This window comes from Lathamus discolor, chromosome 3 (genome assembly GCF_037157495.1).
Source record: "Lathamus discolor isolate bLatDis1 chromosome 3, bLatDis1.hap1, whole genome shotgun sequence".
NCBI lineage: Eukaryota > Metazoa > Chordata > Aves > Psittaciformes > Psittacidae > Lathamus > Lathamus discolor.
The window spans coordinates 113,384,055-113,409,626 of record NC_088886.1 but is presented as its reverse complement, the minus strand read 5'-3'; the positions used below and the strand labels follow the sequence as shown (position 1 = coordinate 113,409,626).

The following is a 25,572-nucleotide window of genomic DNA, read 5'->3' as shown; positions in this document are numbered from 1 at the left end:
TTGGGATTTAGAAAGTTTCATATCTTAGGATATACTAAATGTTGAGTTGTATCTAAATAAATGCTTTGTCCCCAGTCCAGGAAGAAAATACAAAAAAAAAAAAAATCAAAACAGAATCTTACATTTGAGCAGAGACATATGTTTTGTGGGTTGGCACCAGACTAAGATGCAGAATCTTGTAGAACCAACTCCTCATACTCCAGGATATTAAGAGGAAAAACATTCAAACCAAGGCGCTAGAGAATTTTTTTTTTTTAAAGACATAATAATAAAAAAAAAAATAAAAGAGTGCATCTGATATGCTGTACAAAGGAATTCCGGCCCCAGCCAGTAAGTTGGCTTCATTGGTGCCCGAGTAAAATGCCTCCATGAATTATTCATAGCATGAGGAATGAACAAGAGGAGTTAGAGATCTGCACACACCTGCAAGGCTATGATCTTACTGTCATCACAAAGGAGTGGTAGCTCCTATGGTTGGAGTGTTGGAATGGAAGGATACAGGCTCTTCAGGAAGGACAGGCAGGGAAGATGAGGAGGGGGTGTTACCCTCTGACAGCGATGAGCTGGAGTGCATGGAGCTGTGCCTGGGGATGGATGAGGAGCTGACCGAGAGCTTAAGGGATTAATGCTTTTGCTAGAATAATCTTAAAGCATAATATTTTTTTCCTCTTTATTGCTAAATCCTACTGTCATTCTAGTTCAGTGATAGGCTTGAGAGCTGGGCCTGCGTATGCACTGGGGCATTCCCAACCACAGATACAGGCTGGGCGCAGAATGGACTGAAAACAGAGCTGAAGAGAAGTACTTGGGAATGTTGGTTGTCAAGAAACTCAGCATGACCCAGCAGTGCGCACTTGCAGCCCAGAAAACCAGCCATGCCCTGGGCTGCATCACCAGCAGAATGACCAGCAGTCTAGGGACAGGATTCTTCTTCTCAACTCTGCTCTCATGAGACTCCCCCCTCACAGTACTTCATCCAGCTCTGGGGTCCCCAAAATATGAAGGACATAGACCTGCTGGGGCAAGACCGGGAGATGTCACAAAGATGCTCCAAGGGCTGGACCACCTCTTCTATGGAGACAGGCTTTGAGAGCTGTTTTTTTTCAGCCCAGAGAAGAAAAGACTCTGGGGAAACCTTAGAAGCAGCTTCCAATACCTAAAGGGGCCAAAAAGAAACATGGAGAGGGGCTTTTTACAAAGGCAGGTAGGGACAGGACTAAGGAGAATGGATTTAAACTGGGAGAGGGGAGATTTAGATTAGATATGAGGAAAAAGTTCTTCCCTGCAAGGCTGGTGAGGCCCTGGCACAGGTTGCCCAGAGAAGCTGTGGATGCCCCATTCCTGGCAGTGTTCAAGGCCAGGTTGGACGGGGCTTTGAGCAGCCTGGTCTAAGTGAAAGGTGTCCCTGCACATGGCAGGGGGGTTGGAACTAAATGATCTTTAACAGTCCCTTCCAACCCAGTTTTGTGATTCTTACAAATATAGGCTATCTTAAAGACAGAAAATGTCCAGGGTTTACTTTCCCATTATTTCTAGCACTGTGTAACTGTGTCCTTTTTTTCTGGTGGTAGTCTCAAATGAAATACAGGAAGGTACTGTAAATAAGATAGTGTGGTATTAAAAAATGTTATAATTTCATTGGTAAATTCACATTAATTGAACATGAGATCCTAGTGACTCCTTCTGGCTGTTAGAGTGATGATCATAAAATCATATGGAGAAAAAAAATAACAAAACACTTGGGTGTCATTCAGCAAAATTGAACAGGCCCCAAAGATCTAGAAGGTTCCCCTGAAACACAGAAGAAGCTTTTTCCGTATGATGCAAGGCTCAGACTCCTCAGAGAAGACTTAAAGGTTTTGAGAACAATATTAATGATACCCTTATAATTACTGCAGTTGTTATGTATGAGAGAAACATGATGACATTTGATCAGAAGTAACATTTTCAGTGGGAGCAGAATTTAGATACCTGGATTTTGGTTGTGTGGTTCAGTACCAACAAAAAAAGAAAATAATGTCGATTGACACAAAAGGAAAACTGAGAAGGATTGACTTGTCAGGCAAAAAAGAAGAATTTCAGTGGTGCTTAAAAAAAAATACGGGGAGATTTGGGTATGAATCAACGTCTTAACAAAATTGAATGCTAAGTTTGACGGGGAGATGATAGCCTCAACACTGTACTCCATGTGCAAAGTTTTTAAGGAAAAGAAGTCACAGATTCTAAACCATTTTGAGGAATAGTTGTTTAAAATGGCATGTTGAAATGTTGCATTTCTTTCCCTGTACTTGATCCTTATTATGTGTTTGCCCTTCTTTGGGTTCCAGTTCTCAGGTCATCTTCAATTTGAAGATCTCCCTGTCAGCAGGTGTGCTTTCTGATTTGTTATCATTGATAAGCATCTGCCACACTGAACTTACTAAACAAATGTGTTGATGGATTCTGTTTTGCTTTCTGTACCAGTTTTTTCCTCTGACTTTATTGGTTTGGTATATAAAACAAGTACAGCCAAAGCCTGTATGTATGCAATGTAATGAAAGAGCCATATGGCATGACAGTACAAGATGGAGACCTAGTGAATTAAAGGTAATGTTTTGGGTTGAGTGTTGATATTGGCATGCCTTACTGCAGTAACACTTGGTATCTTAGACTGGGCTGGTTAGTGACTTTGAACAGCTTATCAGCAGAACTTGTTCACCTGTTTGTTTCACAAACTGCTTCTCTGCACTTCAAGGTATTACATCAGTCTTAGATTATCTGAAACACATACCTTTCCTGACCCTCAACACTGTCTTGACCCTTACCTGAAAATGTAGTGGCAGTCTGCTGGGACAGCGTCGCTTTCAGTCCCTGCAGAGCAAGTTTTTTATATGTTAATAGCTTTATTTTGTATCGGGAAATTTTTAGCCGTATCAATCCGCCAGCATGCAGTCTGGCAAGCATAAAGGCACAGTGTACATCCAACTTCTTTTTCAGATTTTTCATTAGAAAAGAGAGCATAATCATGGTATAGCCTATGCAGTTTTATTTCGGAGGCTGATATGACAGTTGCTGTTTTTACAAAGATTTTTAATTTTTGGAAGCATTAGAAAAAGTGGAAGGTATCCATTCAAGTATTCATTAAGTTGCTCTTTTTGTGGAAGAAGTTGATTTGAAGGATGTTTGTTTGGAGGACATTGGGGTGTTTAATTTGACTTAAGAAGCAAATACAGACAATTCAGATACAGCATTATAATAAAGCTGAGATGAAATAACTTTTTGTGTTATAGGCAAACTGCAAAGAACTTGGTCGTTTTGCTGTTAAAGGTGTTTAACTGTCATGGCTTTAAACAGCCATAAATTGTCCACAGAGCCTGATAAGTTACCCGCTGCTCTGATCGCCTTTCCAAGTGTGTCCTGGCTGCTCACAATCAGATGACCTGGGCCTGTGAATAAATAAATGAGTAAAGAGAGAAATCACAGATTTTTTTTTTTTTTTTTAATTTTTTTTTTTAATGTATATTCAAGATGAATTAGTTGCTTGTGTTAACCCCACTTGGATTGCTGCTGTGGTTGCAACTGTCAGGACTCAGCAGAAGGTTTTCTTTTGCTCAGGGTTGTATTCCTCCATAATCTGCAAAATACTAAATCAGGTGGAATCAACTGAGGAGAAAATCATTTCAAGATGAAATCTTCTTGATTTGATTAGTCCTCTAGTTAATTACATCTGTTCCTCGATGAAAGGTTTCAAAAGCATTGCAGCATGTGTTAGGTTGTGTAGGTACCGGTAGGACCACTGAGCACATATAGAAGAGTTGATTATACTGACTTAAGCCTGTTAACAAACTTTCTGACTCATGTCACACAGCTATGGTTGAAGTTCCTTCATTAAGGAAGCATTCTCCAGAGCAGAGTATGTCAGGACATCCTGAATATCAGGAAACGCCTTTTCACTGGGACGGTGGCTGATCACTGGACCAGGTTGACAGAGAGGCTGTGGAGATGCTCAGAGTCCAACTGGATACAGGCCTGGGCCATCAGCTCTAGGTTGCCCTGCTTGAGCAAGGGGAGTACACCAGATGTTCTAAAAAAGTCCCTGGCAATTTCAGCTACTCCATGGAAATTTTATCGCGGTTATAGTAGACAGGTAGTTTCTCTTTAAGTGAAAAAACCCAAAAGTTGCTGTTAGGCATCTTTACATGAGTTGATTCCAAGGGAAGCACATACATAGACCAGTTCATCAATGCTGACCTTACCATAAGCATACTAATTTTTTTTTTACTTCATCTTTTCATATTTACAGTACTGAAATATGAAAACAGCACTAATAAATAATACTTTACAGTTATCCTTTGAACGCTAGGGTTTTTTAAACCATAACTGGCATTTTTAGGGGTGTTGTCTTAAAGCTACCTAGACTTGTGCAAAATGTTCGACACTGTCCCACACAACATCCTTCTCTCTAAATTGGAGAGACGTCAATTTGATAGGTGGACCACTCGGTGGATAAAGAACTGGCTGCATGACCGCACACAAACAGCTGTGGTCAATGGCTCAATGTCCAGCTGGAGACCAGTAACGAGTGGTGTCCCCGAGGGATCTGTGTTGGAACCGGTCTTGTTCAACATCTTTGGTGACATGGACAGTGAGATTGAGTGGTGCCCTCAGCAAGTTGGCCAATGACACCAAGCTGTGTGGTTCGGTTGTGTCATGGCCCAGCCAGTAACTCAGAACCATGCAGCCGCTCACTTAGTCCCCCCCACTTCCTCCCCCTGACTCCCAGAGGGATGGGGAGGAGAATCAAAAGAGTGTAACTCGCATGGGCTGAGATAAGAACAGTCCAGTAACTAAGGTATAACACAAACCACTACTGCTACCACCAATAATAATAATGATAAGGGGAGAGAATACAACGGCTCACCACCCACCGACGGATACCCAGCACGACCTGAGCAGTGATCAAGCCCTTCTGAGTAACTGCCCCCAGTTAATATACTGGCCATGACGGTGCTGTGATATGGAATACCTCTTTGGCTAGTTTGGGTCAGGTGTCCTACCTCTGCTTCCTCCCAGCTTCCCCTCCTCCCTGGCAGAGCATGAGACTCAGACTGTCCCTGGTCAGAGTAAACATTACTGAGTAGCAACTAAAAACATCGGTGTTATCAGCGCTGTTCCCAGGCTGAAAGTCAAAACCACAGCACTGCACCAGCTACTGAGAAGGAGAAAAATGACTGCTACTGCTGAACCCAGGACAGGTTGATATGCTGGAGGGAAGGAATGCGATCCAGAGGGACCGTGACACACTTGTGAGCTGGGCTGATGCCAGTGTTATGAAGTTTAACCATGACAAGTGCAAGGTCTTACACCTGTGTTGGGGGAATCCCAGGCACAGTTACAGGGTGGGCAGAGAAGAGATTCAAAGCAGCCCTGCAGAGAAGGACTTGGGGGTGTTGGTTGATGAGAAAATGAACATGAGCCGGCTTCAGTGTGCGCTCGCAGCCCAGAAAGCCAACCGTATCCTGGGCTGCATCAAGAGGAGCGTGACCAGCAGGTCGAAGGAGGTGATCCTGCCCCTCTCCTCTGCTCTCGTGAGACCTCACCTGGAGTATTGTGTGCAGTTCTGGTGTCCTCAACATAAAAAGGACATGGAACTGTTGGAACAAGTCCAGAGGAGGGCCACGAGGATGATCAGGGGACTGGAGCACCTCCCGTATGAAGACAGGCTGAGAAAGTTGGGGCTGTTCAGCCTGGAGAAGAGAAGGCTGCGTGGAGAGCTTGTAGCTGCCTTCCAGTATCTGAAGGGGGCCTATAGGGATGCCAGAGAGGAACTCTTCATCAAGGGACTTTAGTGATAGGACAAGGGCAATGGTTTTAAACATAAACAGGGGAAGTTTAGACTGGATATAAGGAAGAAGATCTTTATTGTAAGGGTGGTGAGGCACTGGAATGGGCTGCCCAAGTAAGCTGTGAGTGCTCCATCCCTGGCAGTGTTCAAGGCCAGGCTGGATGGAGTCTTGGGTGACGTGGTTTAGTGTGAGGTGTCCCTGCCTATGGCAGGAACTAAGTGATCTTAAGGTCCTTTCCAACCCTGACTATTCTATGATTCTATGATTCTCAGTTGTCTTTTCAAAGTTTAGGGGGGAGTTAACTTTTTGTAATCTATTAGTGTTCATAATACATTTTAATACTTGTATTTTTGTCTTTTCTCATCTTTAACTCTGCGAATGATGAACGTTGTTATTTTGATATGATAACAGTGAATTTCCCAAGTTTGGTATGTTTAGTCATAAATATACTAATCCCAAGTAATTGCCTCAACTAGATAAATGCCTTCCCATGTAATGGCTCTGGTGCTTGTCTATTTGTTTTTAACAGCAGCTAATAAATTAGTGTAATTAATGCACAATTTTACTTTGTGCTTTCTTAATTAAATATATATTTAAAAAAAAAATCCTCTGTCTAGTTGGAACTTCCCTGGCTTATGTATACTTTGTGTTTTTCTTCAGATCCTTGTTGACGATGGTGGTCATTGGAGGCATAAATATTGAAGAATATATCACTTACAGACAAGATCTTTGAAATCCATTCCCTTCAGGCATCAAAGGTACATAATCTTTATTATGCATTTTTATGTAAGTAGTAAATTATGTTTTTGCCTCAAAAATAACCAAAATTGAATAGCAGCTAAAGTTTAGGAGTTTGAACACAGTTCAAGTTTCAGCTTTTTTCAGTAAATTTGTTTATCCTACTGATGTGAAAAATCGGCTAAATTAGAAGAGCTCCATTTCTTTTCTTCATTGTTAGTTACAAGAGTGTGAGTCCTTAGTTCATTTCCCACAGAGGGAAAAAATGTCAATCTTTTGGGAATTTCTGTAAGAAGTTTAGAAATGTGGCTTCTTTTTAATTAAATTTTAGAGACACGAATCCAATGTGCTGTGTACTTGTGCTGTTTATTTTGAATGTGTGAATTTTTGAGCAAAATGCGTGTTAGGTATTCAGGAGAGGTTTTTTTTGTTTTATTTTTTCTATTTTGAAACTAATTATAAAAAACTAGATAATGTGGGAAGGATTTTTTCTGGTATGGAAATAGAGCTAATATTCCCGCTCATTATCAGTTGTTAATTTAATGTGTGGTAATATCTGAAATTTCGTGATGATTATATGGTAGTAGATTTTTGGTTAGCTGTACAGCTCATCTATGAGCAAACCGATTAAGACATAATATCAGAATATAATTGAACTCCTAGTGGGACACTTGAATTCAGTAGAAATTTACATACTTGCTTTTCTTTGTTTTAGTAGACAGGTCCAAAATGAGGTACAACTTCACTCTTCTGAATACAGCAACTTCACCTGAGACTTTGCAAAGTGAAGCATGTAAAATGAAGTTGAATGGATAAATAAGTTAATGAATAAGCGACTTAGTTTCCAAATCTGATCTTTGAATAGTTCTTTATTAGCTGTTTATTTGAAGAATAAAATTTACTTTGTTGTTAGGATGCTGTGACCCTGTTGATGTTCTTTTCACCTACAGTGCAACACAGTGTGGTGCAACACAGTGAAAACCCATCTACTTGGTACAAAGTCTGTTCAGCATTCATAACTCATTTTCTTTCTTTATGCATGTCCAGGCAGCCCAGATCTGCTTGGAAAGGGCTTATTTGGATACCTTTATAACTGTTTCTTTTCAAGCCATATGAACAGAAAATTACTGGAATTGCATAGTTAGTGCATGGATGCACTACCATGCATAGAGCATCAGGGCTGGGGCACACAGGGTCAGATTTGTCTCACATCTGTGTTAAAAAATTAAGTATTTCATTTATGCAGCGTTTGCAATGCATTTTGTTTCGTTGCCCCTTCAAGTATCTTTTTACGGAAGTCAGAGTTTTCATATGAAACCCCTTTTTTCCTTTTTAGGTTTTTTTCAGCCCAAGTTTACCTGCAAGGGCACTAAACCTCTACTCCTGTGTATCACCAAAGGCAGTGGATGCTGACAGATGCATCGAGGCTAATGCAGCCCTGGTGCCATTGGGTTTGCGTCATTCTAAGTTTGCTCAGCTCCCAGATGTTGCTGTAAGAGAACAGCAGATGGGAAAGAGTTAAAAAGTGAGGCATGTGTAATTGACCTGCGTGATCAAAAATAAGGGAACAGTAGCTGTTTGTTAGAGAAAAGCTCAAATTAAGAAAGAAATTAAGGTATTTCTCTTTCCCCTCGCCCCCCCACCTTTTTTTTTTTTTGACCCCCAGAAGGGAAAACCTTTTTCATTTAAAAGATGAACGCTACTGAGCTGAGAGAGGTTATTTATACCTCTGCCATCTTGAAGTTAATTTTTCTGAGTTTGTTTTGGTGTTCCTGTTTCCTTCAAGGACAGACTTTTGCATATGTTTTTATTTGTTCTAAAATGGGGGCCTGAGACATTTGGTAAAGGAAAGCCAAATGTTTAGAGGGAATAATTATCAAAGCTTGCATTTGAGTCAAGAAGAAACATTTTTTGTATGTGAAAAACTAGAGCAGGGAAAGTATTTCTTTCTGTAAAGTTAACGTTTGGTTATTTCCTTAATGTTTTAATATATACATGTGGATAAGCCTAAGGATGTTTCTGAGAAAAGAAAAAAAACATTTAGCTCTCACTCTCAGCATCTTAGCTTTTATTTTTTACTCTGTCTACCAGTACAAAAATATCACAGCTGTATAGGTATGTGCAGACATTGTTTCTATTCCATTTGATCTATTTTTAAATGCAGTAGCTTTTTGTATTTAATACATATTATTGTGCTTGCAGTCTTAATACTTCAAAACCTTAGTGTCCTTGCTTCACCCGCTTGCACCTTGACCATTATCATGCATTCTTTAATTATATGATAACATGCCATTTTTCTCCATAAAAGGAAATCCTTAAATAGATGACATTTAATCAGTATGCAGCTATCCAGTATTTTTAATTGTTCAGTGTGTCATTCGAGATCTTCCATACTCTATATAGTCATGAGACCTTGCTCTGCAGATAGAATTAGGGCTTGGCCTTCATGCTTTACTGTACCTTTATCAACAGGTTTTCACTTAAGAATATCTGACAAATCCAATCTCTGAAGGCAAGGTTATTTTGCAGAAACATTTTCAGTTCTAGGAGCTTTCCTTGCACTCTTTTAAAGGGCTGCTGAGATTTGTATACTTTTTATATCAGTTGCAGAACTGGAGTACTCACTCCATGAAGATTCTTTGAAGTCAGAAAAGTGAGATCAGTGATCCTACATGAAGAGAGTAGGAATTTGAAAGTATGGTTGGTATAGGCATCTTTTTTTAAAGTCACAATTTCATTCTTCTTTGGTTCTCAGTTTCACATTCAGCCAGTCTTAATTGTGTCCTAGTTCATAGGATCATACAATAGTTAGGGTTGAAAAGGACCTTGAGATCATCTATTTCTAGCCCCCCTGCCATGGGCAGGGACACCTCACACTAAACCATGTCACCCAAGACTCCATCTAGCCTGGCCTTGAACACTGCCAGGGATGGAGCACTCACAGCTTACTTGGGCAGCTCATTCCAGTGCCTCGCCACCCTCACAGTAAAGATCTTCTTCCTTATATCCAACCTAAACTTCCCCTGTTTAAATTTTAGCCCATTACCCCTTGTCCTGTCACTATAGTTCCTAATGGACAGTCCTTCCCAAGCATCCTTATAGCCCCTGCTTCAGATACTGGAAGGCTGCTCTGAGGTCTCCACGCAGCCTTCTCTTCTCCAGGCTGAACAGCCCCAACTTTCTCAGCCTGTTTTCACACGGGAGGTGCTCCAGTCCCCTGATCATCCTCGTGGCCCTCCTCTGGACTTGTTCCAACAGTTCCATGTCCTTTTTATGTTGAGGACACCAGAACTGCACACAATACTCCAGGTGAGGTCTCACGAGAGCAGAGGAAAGGGGCAGGATCACCTCCTTCGACCTGCTGATCATGCTCCTCTTGATGCAGCCCAGAATACGGTTGGCTTTCTGGGTTGCAAGTGCACACTGGAGCCACCTCATGTTGTTTCTCATCAACCAGCACCCCCAAGTCCTTCTCTGCAGGGCTGCTCTGAATCTCTTCTCTGCCTAACCTTTTCCTTGTATGTCTTATGTCCTGCATCTCTGTTTCCATTCTCTCTCATCCACGTAATTTCTAATGTCAGACATTTTCTATTTCAAGTTCATTACCCATTCTCCCACAGTACTTATCTTCCCTCATTTCAGTACACTCTAGGATTGCAGTTCTGTTCTGGCCCCAGATTGGCATCCCTTTTTCTCAGGGTGTGTCTGCACAGATGGGTATTGAAGGTTGCACATCTTTCTACCCATACTCTTGAGTTAGCTGATGCAAGTCAACTTCACTACAACAGTCTTGTAGCTACTTGGGCATGACTGAAGTGCTACAGAGGAGCAGTCTGCCTCTGTGGTGTGCTATGAAGGTTGCATGCAGCCATAGTGCCAGGATCAGCCATCTGCCAAATGGTGTCCTTGCTATGGTGTGGATGTGCATTGCTATCTCGCGTTCCCAAAACTGTAAATTTCAAAAAGCTTTAAATTGTGTATTAGAAAAGAGTTTTGAATGTATGGGTATTTTTAATTATGCATTTAGGAGCTTGAGTGTGAACGCTGTGGATTTTTCTTATTTGTGAACTGAAATGTCACTTAGAGGTTTGTAGTATTTATTTCAACATGCAAAAGAAACCGGAATGATACATTAAAAGTTCTCATAATATTTTTTCTTGTTAATCACCTGCAAGGGTGCAAAATCTATCAGCCTTAATAAAATAGAAAACTGGTTATGCAGACTTAAGAAGTATAAGTGATGTTTACATCTATTTGTTGTGGTTTATCTTTTTTAACAGTACATGGAAAAATCTAGTAGCTAGATAGATAGATTTTTATTCTGTGCAATAAGATGATAGACATGTTTAGTCCCCTGTGACATCTCCAGCTGCAAGCTGTATAGTCTCAGAACTTTCCGAACTGTGTAATTCTGGGACTCATGATGTATTGCTGCACAAAATCAGGCCTTTCAGTATCCAAACTTCAGAATTTATAAGGCTGTTTAATTATACTAAAGTATGAAACATATGACTGGGCAGTGCATGCACCGTGCTTCTCTAAATAGTTTGTCTTAGAACTGTGTCATTACTAATGTTTTGATTGTAGTTATTCTAAGACAGAGAAGGAACAGTGTCTATGTTGCATCATTTTTCTCCCTAAAGCCGTCTGCAGTCCGGATTGACAAACAATTTTTCCTCAATTGTCATTAAAACCAAGGAGCCCAATTGTCTTTTCTGAAGCCTAATGTTTTTCTGAGAACAGTCAGTTTTCTGTCTCTGTCTTATCTTTTCATATGAAAGAGTTGTTTTTTTCTGAAATCCAAAGTTACTCTCTCTAATGCAAGATATAAACTAATTCTAACTTCTTAAAATTAGTAATTAATTTTAAAGTTCCTTCTACAAAAATTATTGAAAGTATTGGGGGGGGGAATTCTCCTCTAATGTTGTTCTACAATATCACTAATTTTAGGTACATTTCAAAGCTAAATTTGAGAGTACATTTTAAGTATTATAGTTTTAATAGGTAGTTCTCTGCCTTAGCAGGATACTTTGTATCTCTTCTGCCAAGTTTTTCTTATTTCACCAGAGCAAGAAGGTTTTTTTCCGATGGTCCCCATTTGTTTTCCAGCTTGTCCTTCTGAAACAATTTTTACATAAAATACAGGCTGATGTTTTGAGTTTTTCTGTAAGCAGATCCTGTAAATAAACATTGCAAATGACAAGGGCCTTTCCATTTTGAAAAATTGGAACAGCAGTCACCCTGAACAAAAGTAAATATTCCCAACACTTTTCTTACTGATATCTAATTAATAAGCACAGTGGTTTAATTGTAATTTCAAAGTTCAATGTTGAAGTAATGCAAGAATTCCTGATACTCCAGTGCATTTCTCTTTAAAATTAATATCATAGCAAAACTTTAAAATTTCTCTTTTTTGAATAAATAATTTTTCTTAGTGAAGTTAGGCATACATGCACGTGGCTTCTGAATTAGTTGCCTAAGGGTTTGCTTCATACAGTCACAGCAACCTGGATGTCTCCAGAAAGTTTGAGGGTTCTTTGTTATTTTAGTCCATGATGCTAGGAAGTTTTACAAATATCTATCCTTAGGTTTTCCTGTCATGTATCAAGACATCTCTGTGAAGTAAAAGGCACATCATCTTTGTTTTTCCTTAAAAAGCTACGGGTTTAAAATAACAGCAAAGAGCTGCTGTTATTATTTGTCAATTACACGTAATATTTCATGGAGGAATGTGGTTACAATTTAGTACCTAGGATAAATTGTGTTATTCTTTTCTGTGGTAACACCAAACCAGATTCAGATCCTTGATTTTTATTTTCAGAATTCCTCCTGAAAAAAAAAAAAAAAAACCAAACAAGAAAAACCCCACCCAAAACAGTGCTCTAAAAAGAAGCTCAAAAGTAGCAAAATTAAAATCTAGCTGTTAATGAAAACCTAAGAAATTACCGTTTTTCTTTACATGAAGGTGGCCTGAAAGGTTGTGGAGGTACTTTTTTTCAATTTGGTATTTAATTTTGTTTTCTTTTCACCTCACCACAGATTAACATTCTTGGAGGCCCACAGTCATGATTAAAATCTAATGGTTAAGGGGAGTGAAAATACTAAAAAGAGATGTCTCTGCTTTGGTTCATCTGCCAGTGCTACCAGGCCAGATCAGATGTTGGTAAATGCTGGTGATCCAAGCTGACTGTGCCAACTTTAAACCAGGGCTGTTTGCAAAGCCGTGGGAGTGCCAAGAGTTTGTCTCTTCCCACCAGTCTGTAGGGAATAGGATAGGGAACCAAATTCTTGTGTAACTGGGGATGATTGCAAACAGTTAAACACAGAGCCAAGGGAATGAAAACAGAGACAGGGAGAAAAGCCAACTTGGTCAGGTCTTTGCTGTGGGGACACCTGCATCTGCGAGAAGCACCTGCTAGTCAGTATCACCAGCACCAGTTATTCAAACCAGCCACTGGCGGAGGTTAGAAAGAAAATGCTGTCATTTTTACACTATTGATACATAAACGCAAATGTTTATTGTTGAATTTCATGTATGATTTGATAGTAGTTTATGAGAAGGTAGCTAAATGCTGTCCTGAAAAAGTCAATGGGGAATGGAGAAGGAAACCTGGCCACAGGTGCACCTTCAATAAAAGTTACACAAGGAAAAGCTGTATAATATATATAGTGTATATTTTTAATGTATTATAGCTGAGCCTCACCTAGATAATTCCAACACAGTATTTTTGCTTATGCTACTACTTCTTGTTAGGAAGTTTTATACATTTTCCAGTGTAGACATTTATATTGGTTCAGGTATGTATCTTTTTTCCCTTTAATTTTCTTTTTATCTCAAGCATAATTGAAGCCTTTGAGTGACAGCAAGTGACATTTTCACAGGATAGATTCTGTAGGCAAATGAACAGCTGACAGTAGGCATAATGGCAGCCTGGAATAGTGTGGCATGTAGGTGTTCTGACTGGAAGACACTCATTGTGTTGAATGAAGTTCTCATAGAGTAGCTTTCAGTTTATATTGTATTCTCAGAGTATAGAATTAAATATATACCCATTACACATATGCTTCAGTTGGGGTTTTTTTAACACAATTTCATCTCTTGAAGAAGAAATAGTATTACATAGCCTGAAAGGAAATTCAACAGATAGATACTGGCATTATTCAAAGTCCTTGGCTTTTCTATTCTGTAGGTGTGAAACAGTGAGATGTCTTCCAGTGTGGATAAATACAGCGTATGTTACCATACAACAGCTCTGTAATTAGTTAAAAGCAACTCAGAATAAAGATCGGGGGGAGGGAGGATTTGTTGTTGTATTTTGGGTTGTCTGACTTACAAATCCCAAATATTCAAGAAACCTTGATAAAGTTATCAAGTACCTTGTGTGCTATGAAATTTCACAGCTGGAGAAAGTAAAACTTTACCTGATGAAAGTTTAATGTTAGTATTTCAGTTGGCTTGCAAAAGATTGGATAACTGCTAGTAGCTGAAAAATATAATTAGTTCAACATTAACTTAAATAATAGTATATATGTCTATGCAGAAGATTGGTCAGTAGGTCATTTTCCTGAAATACCATTCTGTTAAAATACCATTTAAAGTGTAAAACTATTAGTAAGCTCTCTTTAACTGTTGTATCAACAGAAATTATGCACATGTCTTGAGCAAGTTAATATTTGTTAAAATTGGTTGTGATCCTTGAATTATTTGGAACCAGTGATGCTAGAGGGAAGTGCTGTTGTTCCTGCAAAGGGACACTTTAAAACACGCTGCAAATTCGTTCGTATTATGAAACTGCAGAATGTGTATTCCAATGCAGCAAGTTAGCAAATTGCTGATTTAGATCATGCCACTTAAAGACATTGCCAATATTTAGATGAGTTTGCCATCTGTAATGAATAGTATTAAGACTGTGGATAGCCCTCTTACCTTAACTATATACCTGCAATCTTGTAAAAACAGTTATTTTACAATATCTTATTTTAGAAAGAATTGAGCAGAGTGAAAACTGAGCCATGCACCTTTCTCAGCATGGTGGTGTAAAATTTGGTGGTTACTACCAAACACGCTTCTGTAATTCAGTTGTTTTTTTCTGTTTGCTTTGTACGTTAAGACTTCTTGGTAGTATCCTTTCAGTGGGAATTATTATGCAGAAGTAGTACATACGTAAAAATGATGATTTTCATTTTTCTTCTTAAATTCCATTCTGTTCATGATCTAAAAGCTGAAATATATTTCAGAACTGAAAAATAGATATGCTGTTTCCAATGGGAAAAAATAAAAATAAAAAAAAAAAAAAAAAACAAACAAAACAACCAAACCCAAAAACCTGCATTTTTGCTTACTTGTTTAGGATGGTGGGAGTACACCCTAAACACACCTATTTTTATTTAGTCCCTTTTCCTTAAAATAATAAAAATAAAAAAATAAGGCAGCCTTCTGTTCACAATGTGAACAGCAGATTATTGACATTTCAATTTGGTGACACTAAAGATCTTGGAAAATAGTGGGGTTTTTTTACCCTTCTAGGACATAAGAAAGATATTTCTAGATTCTTGTTAGCAAAATGGGTCAATGCTTTAGGATGATTTACTGGTGCATCTTCCAAAATGAACCAGTTGTTCCCATTTTAACTGAAGATAAGTACGTTAAATATCCACTGTATCTCACCACCCTTACAGGAAAGAACTTCTTCCTGATATCTAAGTATCCCCCTCTGCCAGTTGAAAGCCATTCTCCCTTGTCCTGTCCCTACATGTCCTTATAAAAAGCCACTCTCCATGTTTCTTCCTGGCCCCTTCAGGTACTGGCAGCCACTCTAAGGCCTTCCCAGAGCCTTCTCTTTTCCAGGCTGAACAAGCCCAGCTCTCTCAGCCTGTCTCCGTAGGAGAGGTGCTATGGTTCGACACACGTTTCCAAATGAGGTTCAGTGCCCTCAGATTAGATTATCATGACTGTCCCATCTAAACATATGAAATTATGTGTTCTTTATGAATAGTTTTGATTTGTGCTACAGGAATGCAAAACTAAAATTTCATCTGAGACAGTAAAAGACGGTTTATAATTACAAATTAACCAGTCCAGATGCAGCTCCAGGGAGGGGGGTAGCAAACAATCTGATAAAGACTGAGGGAGCAAGGTCCAGACATCTAGACTACACGCCAAATGGGATGGGGCTCATTTGGGAGGCAGGGTGAATGAAGAGAGATAAGCTGCATTTTCCATAGCTGCCGCCTGCTGCCTTGGTGAAGCAGACTCTGTAAACACATGCTTAATGCACCACATTATATTTCTTATGTGAAAGAGTGCAGTGCAATTGATCGATGATAAAATGTTTTCAAACTAGAAATAGGTGTTGTAAAAGCATATCTTCAAGTGAAGATGGGAGTGATGCCTTCAAATGGACATAGATTCTTTAGTTGTGTCCTCTGTCTTTAGCTGTACCCTGCTTATTTTACTTTCCTGCCCAAGACAGGTCCTGTTTTTTTCTAGGTATCTAAGAAGAGAGTAAGGGAATTTAAAAACCCAAGGGCCAGGAGAGACCACAGTGACTTTTGTCTGGCTTCCTTCAGCATGCAGACTGTCAGTTTTTTCAAAACCTGAATTAAACCTTGTCTATTCAAAAGGTACATGATGTTGCTTCAAAGCCCTGAAGTGATAGTGAGCTCACTGTATCACCCAGAAGTGTTTGCATGTGTAATTACTTATAATAGCAAGGAATTGCGTTTTATATAAAATCAATACTGCTTTACCTTTCATGTGGAAGGCCTTAAATATTTCCTTTTGTTTATACGTACTAAATCTTTCATAATTGTATTCTTGCTTGTTCTTCTAGAGTGGTTTACTTTCTTCAACTCCTTTAGTTGTACACGTGCCTTCACATTTTCTTGCACTGTTTGCAAAAAGGAAAAAAATCATGCCAATTGGGGAATGTTTGTGAAAGCCATTTATGTGAGAACGATGTGCTATACAGTGTGCTAAGAGACGCAGCCTAGCGTACTTTTGCTTGTGCTCTCTAGCATAAAGTTGATACCTAGCGTGCAAAGTTTGCAGCATTACTGACGTGTCTTACTTGTTTTATCCCCTAAGCTGCTGCTAGAAACAATGTGGTAGATTTTAAGTAGAATTTATAGATACTTCGGATGCTAAAGCATTTATTAAGGCTAGTGCTGCCCCAGATAGAGACTCAGAATCAGCTAGGTTGGAAAAAGACCTTTAAGATCGCCAAGTCCAACCGTTACCCCAGGACTGCCAAGTCCACCATTAAACCTTATCACTGAGGGTCTCATCTCTGTTTTTTTTGAACTTCCAGGGACAGTGATTTTGCCACTTCCCTGGGAAGCCTGTTCCAATACCTGTTCTTTCAGTGAAGAAAGTTTTCCTCATATTCAATCTAAACCTCCCCTAGAGCAGCTTCAGGCCATTACCTCTTGTCCTATCACTAGTTACTTGGGAGAAGAGATCAGCTCCTTTCTCTCTCCATCATCCTTTCAGGTAGTTGTAGTGAGTGATAAGGTTCCCCCTGATCCTTTGCTTCTTCAGACTCAACAGCAATATATACTTAAACACAAAATTCTGTGATGGGGAAAAATTCCATTGCTGTATATTTAGAGCATGCACTCTGGGTTCTGACTTCTGCAGAAGCCCTCAGTGCTCTGTGACCTCATGGTCTTCTTGTCTGTCCTGTCACAGAGCCCTTCTGAAGGAGCAGCTAAAGCTGTAAATGACTTTTGGGTTTGGGTCAGGTGGATTACATTTTTGACTGGAAGGAAAGAAGTGTCTGACTTCCTCCACCATGATCAATTCCTAAATCCAGAACTAAGTATATATAAGAAGCTAAAGCCAGTTTAGCCCCTCAGCCTGGGAATCGTACTTGCTGGCAAGTGAGCCAACAGGAAGGGAGGGAAGGAGGGGCTGCAAGGGCTTTAAGTTCTTCCTTACATGTTGGGCTTAGCAGGGTTGTGTTCCTTAGAGTAAGTTTTAGCTTAGATTCAAGTTCATACGGTATTTCAAATAATGGGGTGTATTTACTGAAAAGGGGCAGAGGGTTGTGGGGAGGTGCAGGAACCAAATCACAAGATACAAAGTATCTGCTAGACTGACATGACAGTAAATTATTTGTATAGGTAGAAACAGAAATTTGCGAAGCCTGCATCTAGGATTGAACTGTATGTTTCAGCATTGAACTAAATGTGGTCATGCAGTGATGATGAAAAGGTGATTTTTAAAGCAGACAAATTTAAGGGGACAGGCATTAATCATATATAGTTACTTAAGTGGGAGTTAGGTCCTGGCTCTATGGAAATAGGTGGTAGAACTGAAAAAGCATTTCAGTTATGTTTGCGAAGTACAGTGCTGTGTTGATTGAAATGTGTCTTGTTGCTACATTCTGGGTAGGCATCTTGTTCGAAATACCTGGCTCTTCTGGATTGGACACATTTAGGTATTTTTGCAGCATGTTTTGGAATACGAGCTTTAGACTAGGGATTCCATATCAGTTTATTTTTTTCTTACTTACCTAGTATTTTGTCCCATCTAAAAATTGTTTATTGGCAACATTAAGGAACACTGTCCGAATGCTGAAGCCATCTCTCTCATTCATTTCCGTGATGCTTTTGCTCTAACAGAAGGTAGAAAATAAAGATTTTGGGGGAGCATTGAAGACACTTCTAATGAGTTTCTTTTGTGAAGATTTTCTGGAGAACATAAGCATGGATTATTTTTTTTAGTAGATTTTTCCATAACTACAGCAACTTGGTGATTTAAGTTTAAAACACTACTAGATTCAGGGTTTGGCCAACAAATGTAAATGGTGAGGTAATCTCTCATTCATTGAGATTTATCTGAATCTATGTTGTATACATTTGTTGTGTACCCCTCTAAGTTCCCTTTTCTGTGTCTGCCGAAGAGGAGCTCTGCAAAAATTGGCGTCTGGCCTTGCAGTTGCCACAGGAGATCTTAAAGACTGGGCAGACAGTCCTTTACCCCTGGGTACTTAAAACACAAATTTTCAGGTAGGTTCGACTTACCTCTCTCCTGTCCCAGTCAACCCTATGGAGGCAGCATACCCTGAGCTTGGCCTTGTCCACTCCAGTTAAAGGCCTGGCAGTAAAACAAAATACAGAAGTATTTCTGAAAGCTTAAAGCAGAGAATGTTGTTAATGCTTTCAAGACTTGGAAGGAAAAGAGTACACTAAAACCCCAAACCTAATCTACGCTTTTAAAGACGGTATACTAAAATAGCTAAATACATGCTACTACCTTCAAGGTAGTCTTTGAACATTAGAACTTAAACTTTACATAATTTTCAGTTGCCTCAGCCTCAAATGCATAATCTTAGTGTCATTTCAAATGCAGATGTTGATGATCTCTAGGGTCCATATGCTTTGCACCTCTAACGTTTCGTAACTACATCATAAGAATGGTAGAACTAACTGTCTACCTCATTCGGTTGATTTCATTTTTAACAGCTTTTGCTAGATTTCACATACGATATCTTTGGATGTATTTTGACAGGAATACAAGATTGAAGCCTTTGGCCAGTCCTTTTCAGGAATCAGACTGTCTCTTCATCCATTGTTCTTTCAATGGTTCGTGCATACAAGTCCAAAAATGGCTTTAGAGATTTGGGATGCAGGAAGAGAGCTTTCTTGCATGCCTATTAATTTGCTGTGATCCCTACTGGTGCCAAAAAAGAAAAGTCATGATGACTCATCAGGAGGGGGTTTCCATTCTGTATGAAGTACTATTTGAATATTTCACTGGTGTAGTGGTGAGTAAAGCATATGATAATAGGATGTCAACAGTTAGTGCTTTTATATGAACACTTGCATGGCATGGACAATGGTTCTCAGTGCTTCAAGTCCCAGATTGTGCCAATGCCTTTGACAGAAACTGTATGTTTCCATTTCATGATATATCACTGTGTATCCAGGAGGAGGTAAAACCAAGTAAATCAGTTTGGGAAAACTTGTACTCATTAGCTGTTTAAAAAATACCAGTTTTGCAGCATTCCAAAGAAGGCTTCTAGAAAGAAGCTTAATACCCAATAACTTCACCGATTAAAGGTAGGGTACCTGAACAGTTGGGTACACATAGGTTGTGTGTGGGATGATTAGAGGGGCAGAAAGAAGTGTCACGTATGGGCGGCAGGAGTAATGCCTGCCCAGCAGTAATGGCACTTGGTGAGTTTTGCATAATATACATGATGCTAAAGGAAGGTAATTACCTGGTGACTATGTCAGAATTAGTAGACTTGCAGCTTGTTTTCTGCAGTTTGAAGAATTGTTTCCTATGCTAAGGGAGATGGGGCTGGCAGCAGGGAGAGCGGGAGATGGAATGAGTCCCTCTGAAGAAGCATAAAGAAATCTGATAATATTAGAGAAATGCTTACAAAATATTTTACCTTAACGTCATATGGTGTCAGTTCTGGTTGCTTTCATAATTTCATCCTGCTTCCTAATTTTGTAAACTGTTTACACTTAACAAGTTTCTGTTGAAATAAAATAACATTCCAGAAAGCTATCTGGTAACTTTGTATGTACCTTAACAACAATATCACCTTTTGCGCAAAAAATGGAAGAATGTGTTTAGCATTGCTGTTAAAACAAAAGATACCAGAAATAAATGAGATGCCTGTTCTTTTTTGTCCCTTCTGAAGAATGCAATCTAAGACCAGAGTTATGTTAATCCCTGGCACTTTATTAAATCCAAAAATATAATAACTACCTGTTGAAACAAAAAAGGGAAATATAGAGAATGTGTAAGTTGATGATTAGAAAAAAAAAAAAATAGCCCCTGCAAAACAGCATCAGGTGTCAGAGCTTGCACAGACCTGCAAAGAGCAGGTTGTTTGTCCTCAGTGCAGTCCTTTGTTTTTCTGTGTACTCTGACGGGTAAGAAACTGCTGGAAATGCTGTCCATCTTCACGGAGAGCAGCAAAGGAGAGATGTCTTCAGGGTCTGGAAGAGTAGAGTGACTCTTTATATCCTGTGTTTACAGTTCATTATCAAGATCAGGATTTGTCTGCAGAGGTATCTTGGGTGCAGCAGGCACTTGGGGTTCAACGGGACATAGGTTTGTACAGTGCTTACAGTTCTTTCTCAGTTTCATGTGCTTGTTTTTTTGCCCATCTTTCCCATCATTTTCTATGAATAACATTTTTAAATCACTGTTTTTCACCTCAGTTGTTGGCTGGATAGGGATGCAGATTATTTAGTCACAGCCATAAATTTGATCAGCATCTCACAGAATTATTTGGGTTGGAAAAGACCTTGAAGATCAAATGCAGCTGTTAACCTGGCACTGCCAAATCCACCATTAAACCATGTCATGAAGCACCACATATACACATCTTCTACATCCCTCACGGGATAGTGATTCTACCTCTTCCCCACGCAGCTCTCTTGGTGCATCAGCTTTGCTCCGTGGTGCTAGTGGCTGTAAAGGCTCAGGGCTGAGCAGTGGTCTGAGAGCTCTGAGCTGCCAGACCAGGGAGGCTGGGGAAGTGAAAGAAGTTTTGAAATGTTGTATACTTTCCATTGCAGGAGCAGGTAGATGGTTGTCAGGCCAGCTCCCAGAGCGAAGTGTTTTGCTTTGCTATTGAGAAATCCTGGGATATCCATGCTTATAGTGTATATGGGATAAAGAGGAAAGGAGGCACATTGCCTCTAGGAAGTCCTGTTACAATTTTCAGTGATTTGAAAGAGTTGCTTTGATATATAGGGAAAAGAGAAGATGAGCCTTTCTCTGAGGTGCTGGAAATCAAACAGTTAATAGTACAGGAAATCTTTATGGCCCTCTTGTAAATCTTGCTCTGTTAAAGGGAACATGACAATTTTAAATCAACTGTCCAGGCAATCAGCACTGGCTTTAAATGTGAGTCCATGCCAGAACTTGTGCTAGTGCCAGCTAAAAAGAAGAAAGAAAAAATCAGATTGATAGGTTTCAAAGCTGATAGTTGTGCTTAAGTGCTGTGCTTGTAAATCACTGAATAACTTTGCTATTATAACAGCTAATGTATGTAAATGTACATATAGTGCCTTTACAATAATACAAGATACCTGAAATTCTGAATTCCTAGCTAAGCCTGCAGTATTGCAGTTGCTAAAATACAACCTGTAGTAATGTATTGCTATTCAGCTTAACCAGAGATGATTCCATGAATGTCAAAAAACTTAATGCTAGGGATATTCGAAATTCATGTAAAACATGTCAGTACATCTGACCTCAACTCCATAGTGGCCTAAGGATGTTAAATTATTTTGCTGTAGTTCCAAAAAGCTTCATGGATTAAGATTTTTAAAAGCACTACTATTTTAACAGTGGGAAATTAAAAATTAAAAATTAAAAATCTACCTCTTCAGCTTTTCAGTTTACTTTAGCTTCTCAAAACTCCCATACCTCAAACCATCTTTACAGTGTAACAGTCCCTGCCTGTTCCTGTAGTCATTTTGGTCAGGGCATATCTTTGCTGTGAAGGTGTGTTGGATCTACTGTTTGGTGTGCCTGTTCATACCTAGTTGCATACCTGACAGGTTCCAAGTTATCGTCTGTTGCCGATGACACAAAAAATTTGAAAGCAGAGATTAAAATAAGCTTCTGTTCCTTTTTATTAGTTTTATGTGTTAGTCTTCTCATAAATAGCGTCTGGAAAATATGCTACCAAAAAACATTTCTACCAAACATATCAGCAAAACTTACACAGAGCTGCTGAACAGTCTGCCATTAGTAAAGAGCTGTGGTGTTTGCTTGAGAAGAATTTAGAAGACCAGTGTGAAATCTGAATGCTTCAACAGACTTGTGCTCTTTAATACTTGCACATAAAGTTTGTATTTTCAGCTTTGGGACCTGTGTTGCAAGAGCCCTGGCTGCTATTCAGTGTATGGTTGCAACAAATTCAGAGTTTGCTGTGGGGTTTGTGTAAATGAATAAAAGTGATGAAGTAGAAAAGATAGTTTATTCTGTGCTGCCAAATTAACTGCCACAAAATGACTTGGTTACATCAAGTGGGAAGAGATACTGAATAAAATATTTTGGTACATGGGTTATAACAATAGTTCCTGATGATGATATGAGGAATACTAGATTCTACTAGTATTACTTCTGTGCAAGTGAAGTCATATTTTCTGTATTTAAGGTTTCTTTGAAAGAATAAACCGTAAGTCTCTCTAAAGAAAAATCTTGTTTCATACTGATCATTTTCATCTGCTACCTGAAATACTTTAAGGTGCTGAAGTACAAACTTTTTTAATCCTACTGTGTTTATCATAGTGTGCTTAATTGGGCTGACCTACAGCAGTTACAAATTATTTGACTGTTTCCATTTACTACAGTTTCATGTATGTTTTAGGATACATTTTTTACCTGGAGTAGATGAACATTGTAGCAAAGCACTGGTACATAACATTGTTGGTAGTTCAGCAGAGGACATGTTTATAGTTCAAAAAATAATTCAGAAGACTCTGTCTGGTTTGTGTTGACTATTTGGAACCGAAATTAAAAATTACTAATTCGGTCATTCCATTTAGTAACAGCTAACTGTTAAGTATGTGAACTTACACAGTGTTAGGACTGTTTTAGTAATGTTCATATTTTGTATCGTGGCTTTGTTAGGTGTTTCACATCATAACAACACAACAGAGGTTAATTTTAATAGCGCTTTTGTTGGCTTTTTCAAAAGTACATCAGGCTTGCTTTCTCAGTTTTCTCTGAAACTCTGGGTTTGTGTGTAAGGTGAGACATTTTCTATAGCATTCACATTTTTGACGAGGTACATGCTACTGGAAGTATTCAAAAACGTAGCCCTAAAAAAACCTGTAGCTACTGCAGTTGAGGAAAGATTTTGAACACTGTTATTCATACCTGCTAATGCAGAATGTCAAGAAGAGTATGCTAATGATTGGGTTGTTGAATTAGGCACATCAAGTTGTGCATATCTCAGGTCACTGAGAATCAGGCATTCTTATCTGGTTTTCAGGTTACCTTGATGTTATTACAAAATTATTGAGAAATAATTCTTGTTGCCCAGACTTTAAATGTTTCCATCTGTTCACTGAAATTGAGCAACAGCTAAAATAGGCATTTCCTAAGGCACTAGTGTAGGTTGCCATTTTAGGTAATATCTTAATTTTGTGTCTTTATGTATGACCGTGTTTTTTTGACATCCTCATACACTAAGATGAGACAGCAAGTCTTTGGTCCTCAAGTGAAGGTCCTGTTCATCGCACTTTTTGATCATGTTAACACAAAGTGAGTGCGAAAGTAGAATTCTATGTGGTTATTTTAGGTCTCAGCTTTTGTTTAGGTGTGTTTGCCACATGTTTGCACATTCACACATTCAGAAAAGCTGACCGCCAATTTCTCTGTTAGCACAGCTACATATTGCCATCCCCTGAAAGATATTTATAAAACATAATAAAACTTTTTGTGTGCAATTGCTTTCAGCCATGAATGCTTTTGGAAGGTGGCGGAACCATTCAGTTACTTTTAAGTCAGTCATGCACCTGCTGGGTTTGAATCAGTTTTTAGTAGTTAGAGCTCAAAACTACTGAAATAGAAGGAAGGCTGTCTTAAGAAGCATCTACTTTCATGTTGTAAAGTAAGGAAGAAGTTTCCACATGAAGTACATGTCCAGAAATCTGTAGTTTCTGTTTACCTGATAAACAGGTAATTAAAAAAAATTAAAAGTAATAACACACACACACCCCCCGATTTAGGACACCATAGATGCCTTAAGTTCTATCTGCCATACTGGGCTCTCTCACCCCTCTGCTCCTGCATGGTTTTAGGTGCAGGTAGTTGGCAGCTCGGGCAGTCTAAATGGCTGGACTTGGCGTGTATTGGTTTCTTACATTTCATACTAAGGCCACTGAGCACTGCTTCCCTAAATTTGGGAAGTGTACTCTTACAGCTGTCAAATTTAAAGCAAGTTTGCATTATGATGACGATATGCTTTGGTCCTTAGCCTTCAGCTCACCATTAGTATCTTAGCACTTGGTTTGAATAGAAATCATTTTACCTACTAGATTAGTAGTTGCCAGGGGATCTGATCATCCCATCAATTTCAGTCTCATGTAATTCAGTAGGAGTTTAAAGTTTTTCTCCTTGAACAAATGTCTCTTTCTGAGAAATGAATTCTGTCATGTGGATTCTCCCATTAACTCCTTCCTACCAGCCACGTATCTTTGAATTAGAGAAGTTTGCAAGTACAGAAGAGGCAATAAAAGTTTTAGGGGTCAGAAACTTTCTCTTGTATTATGCCTAAATCCAGATAGTCTAAAAACATGCTAAGAATGAAAGAACTGGGACACTTAGCTTGTGGCTTCTGTGAAGGAAAAATCCAGTCATTAAATTACACCAGCTGACACTGTGTAGAATTCACCATTTTTTAAATTCAAACAAAATTGCAAGACTATGCTGCTATTATACTTTTAATTATTAAATTAACTTGCAAAGTAATTAAGAGTGTTTAACTTATTGTTAATGACTGCAGGCCTTAAACAATGGCAGTCTTTTGCATTGTGTATTAGAAGATTCTTTGGCTTAAAGGTGTTTTTTTCAGTAGTAGAGAAAATTCACTTAAAGTTTTGCAATAAGTGAAACTAAACTTGCATGTAACCAAGTTGTTTGTCAGCTGTTACTTAGAGTCTTTTTCTTTGATTCTTTGTGTGCTCTGCTGATGTGAAAAGCTGGCTAAAATGAAGCTAGCAAGATTCATTTGTTAGCTGCTCTAACGGAGGAAAACACTTTTCTGGAACTCTGTAGGACAGCATTCATACAGCTATTCATTGACTTGCTTTCTGAAAAACATTCTAGAAACAAGAAACATAACGCACTTTATATTTTTTATTTACACTGTAGATTTTGGAACATAACAAACTTAGAAAAAAGAGTTAAATCTGTGATTTTTTTTTTTTTTTCTTAAGGGATTTTTTGTTGTTGTGATGACTTGTCTTCAATCCTTGGACATATATTTGTGTGTTTAACTTAATTGGTTTTTTACCTACTCCT

At 38.9% G+C, this 25,572-nt stretch overlaps 1 protein-coding gene across 7 annotated transcripts in view; it reads left to right on the top strand.

Moving 5' to 3' along the window:
* Positions 1 to 25,572, top strand: part of MBD5 (methyl-CpG binding domain protein 5) — a 159,653-nt gene that overhangs the window by 50,109 nt on the left and 83,972 nt on the right. For all 7 annotated transcript variants that reach the window (XM_065671240.1, XM_065671239.1, XM_065671243.1 and 4 more), the window contains exon 2: positions 6,486 to 6,583. The gene's annotated coding sequence lies outside the window, so the exon portion shown is untranslated. The remainder of the gene's footprint in view (positions 1 to 6,485; positions 6,584 to 25,572) is intronic.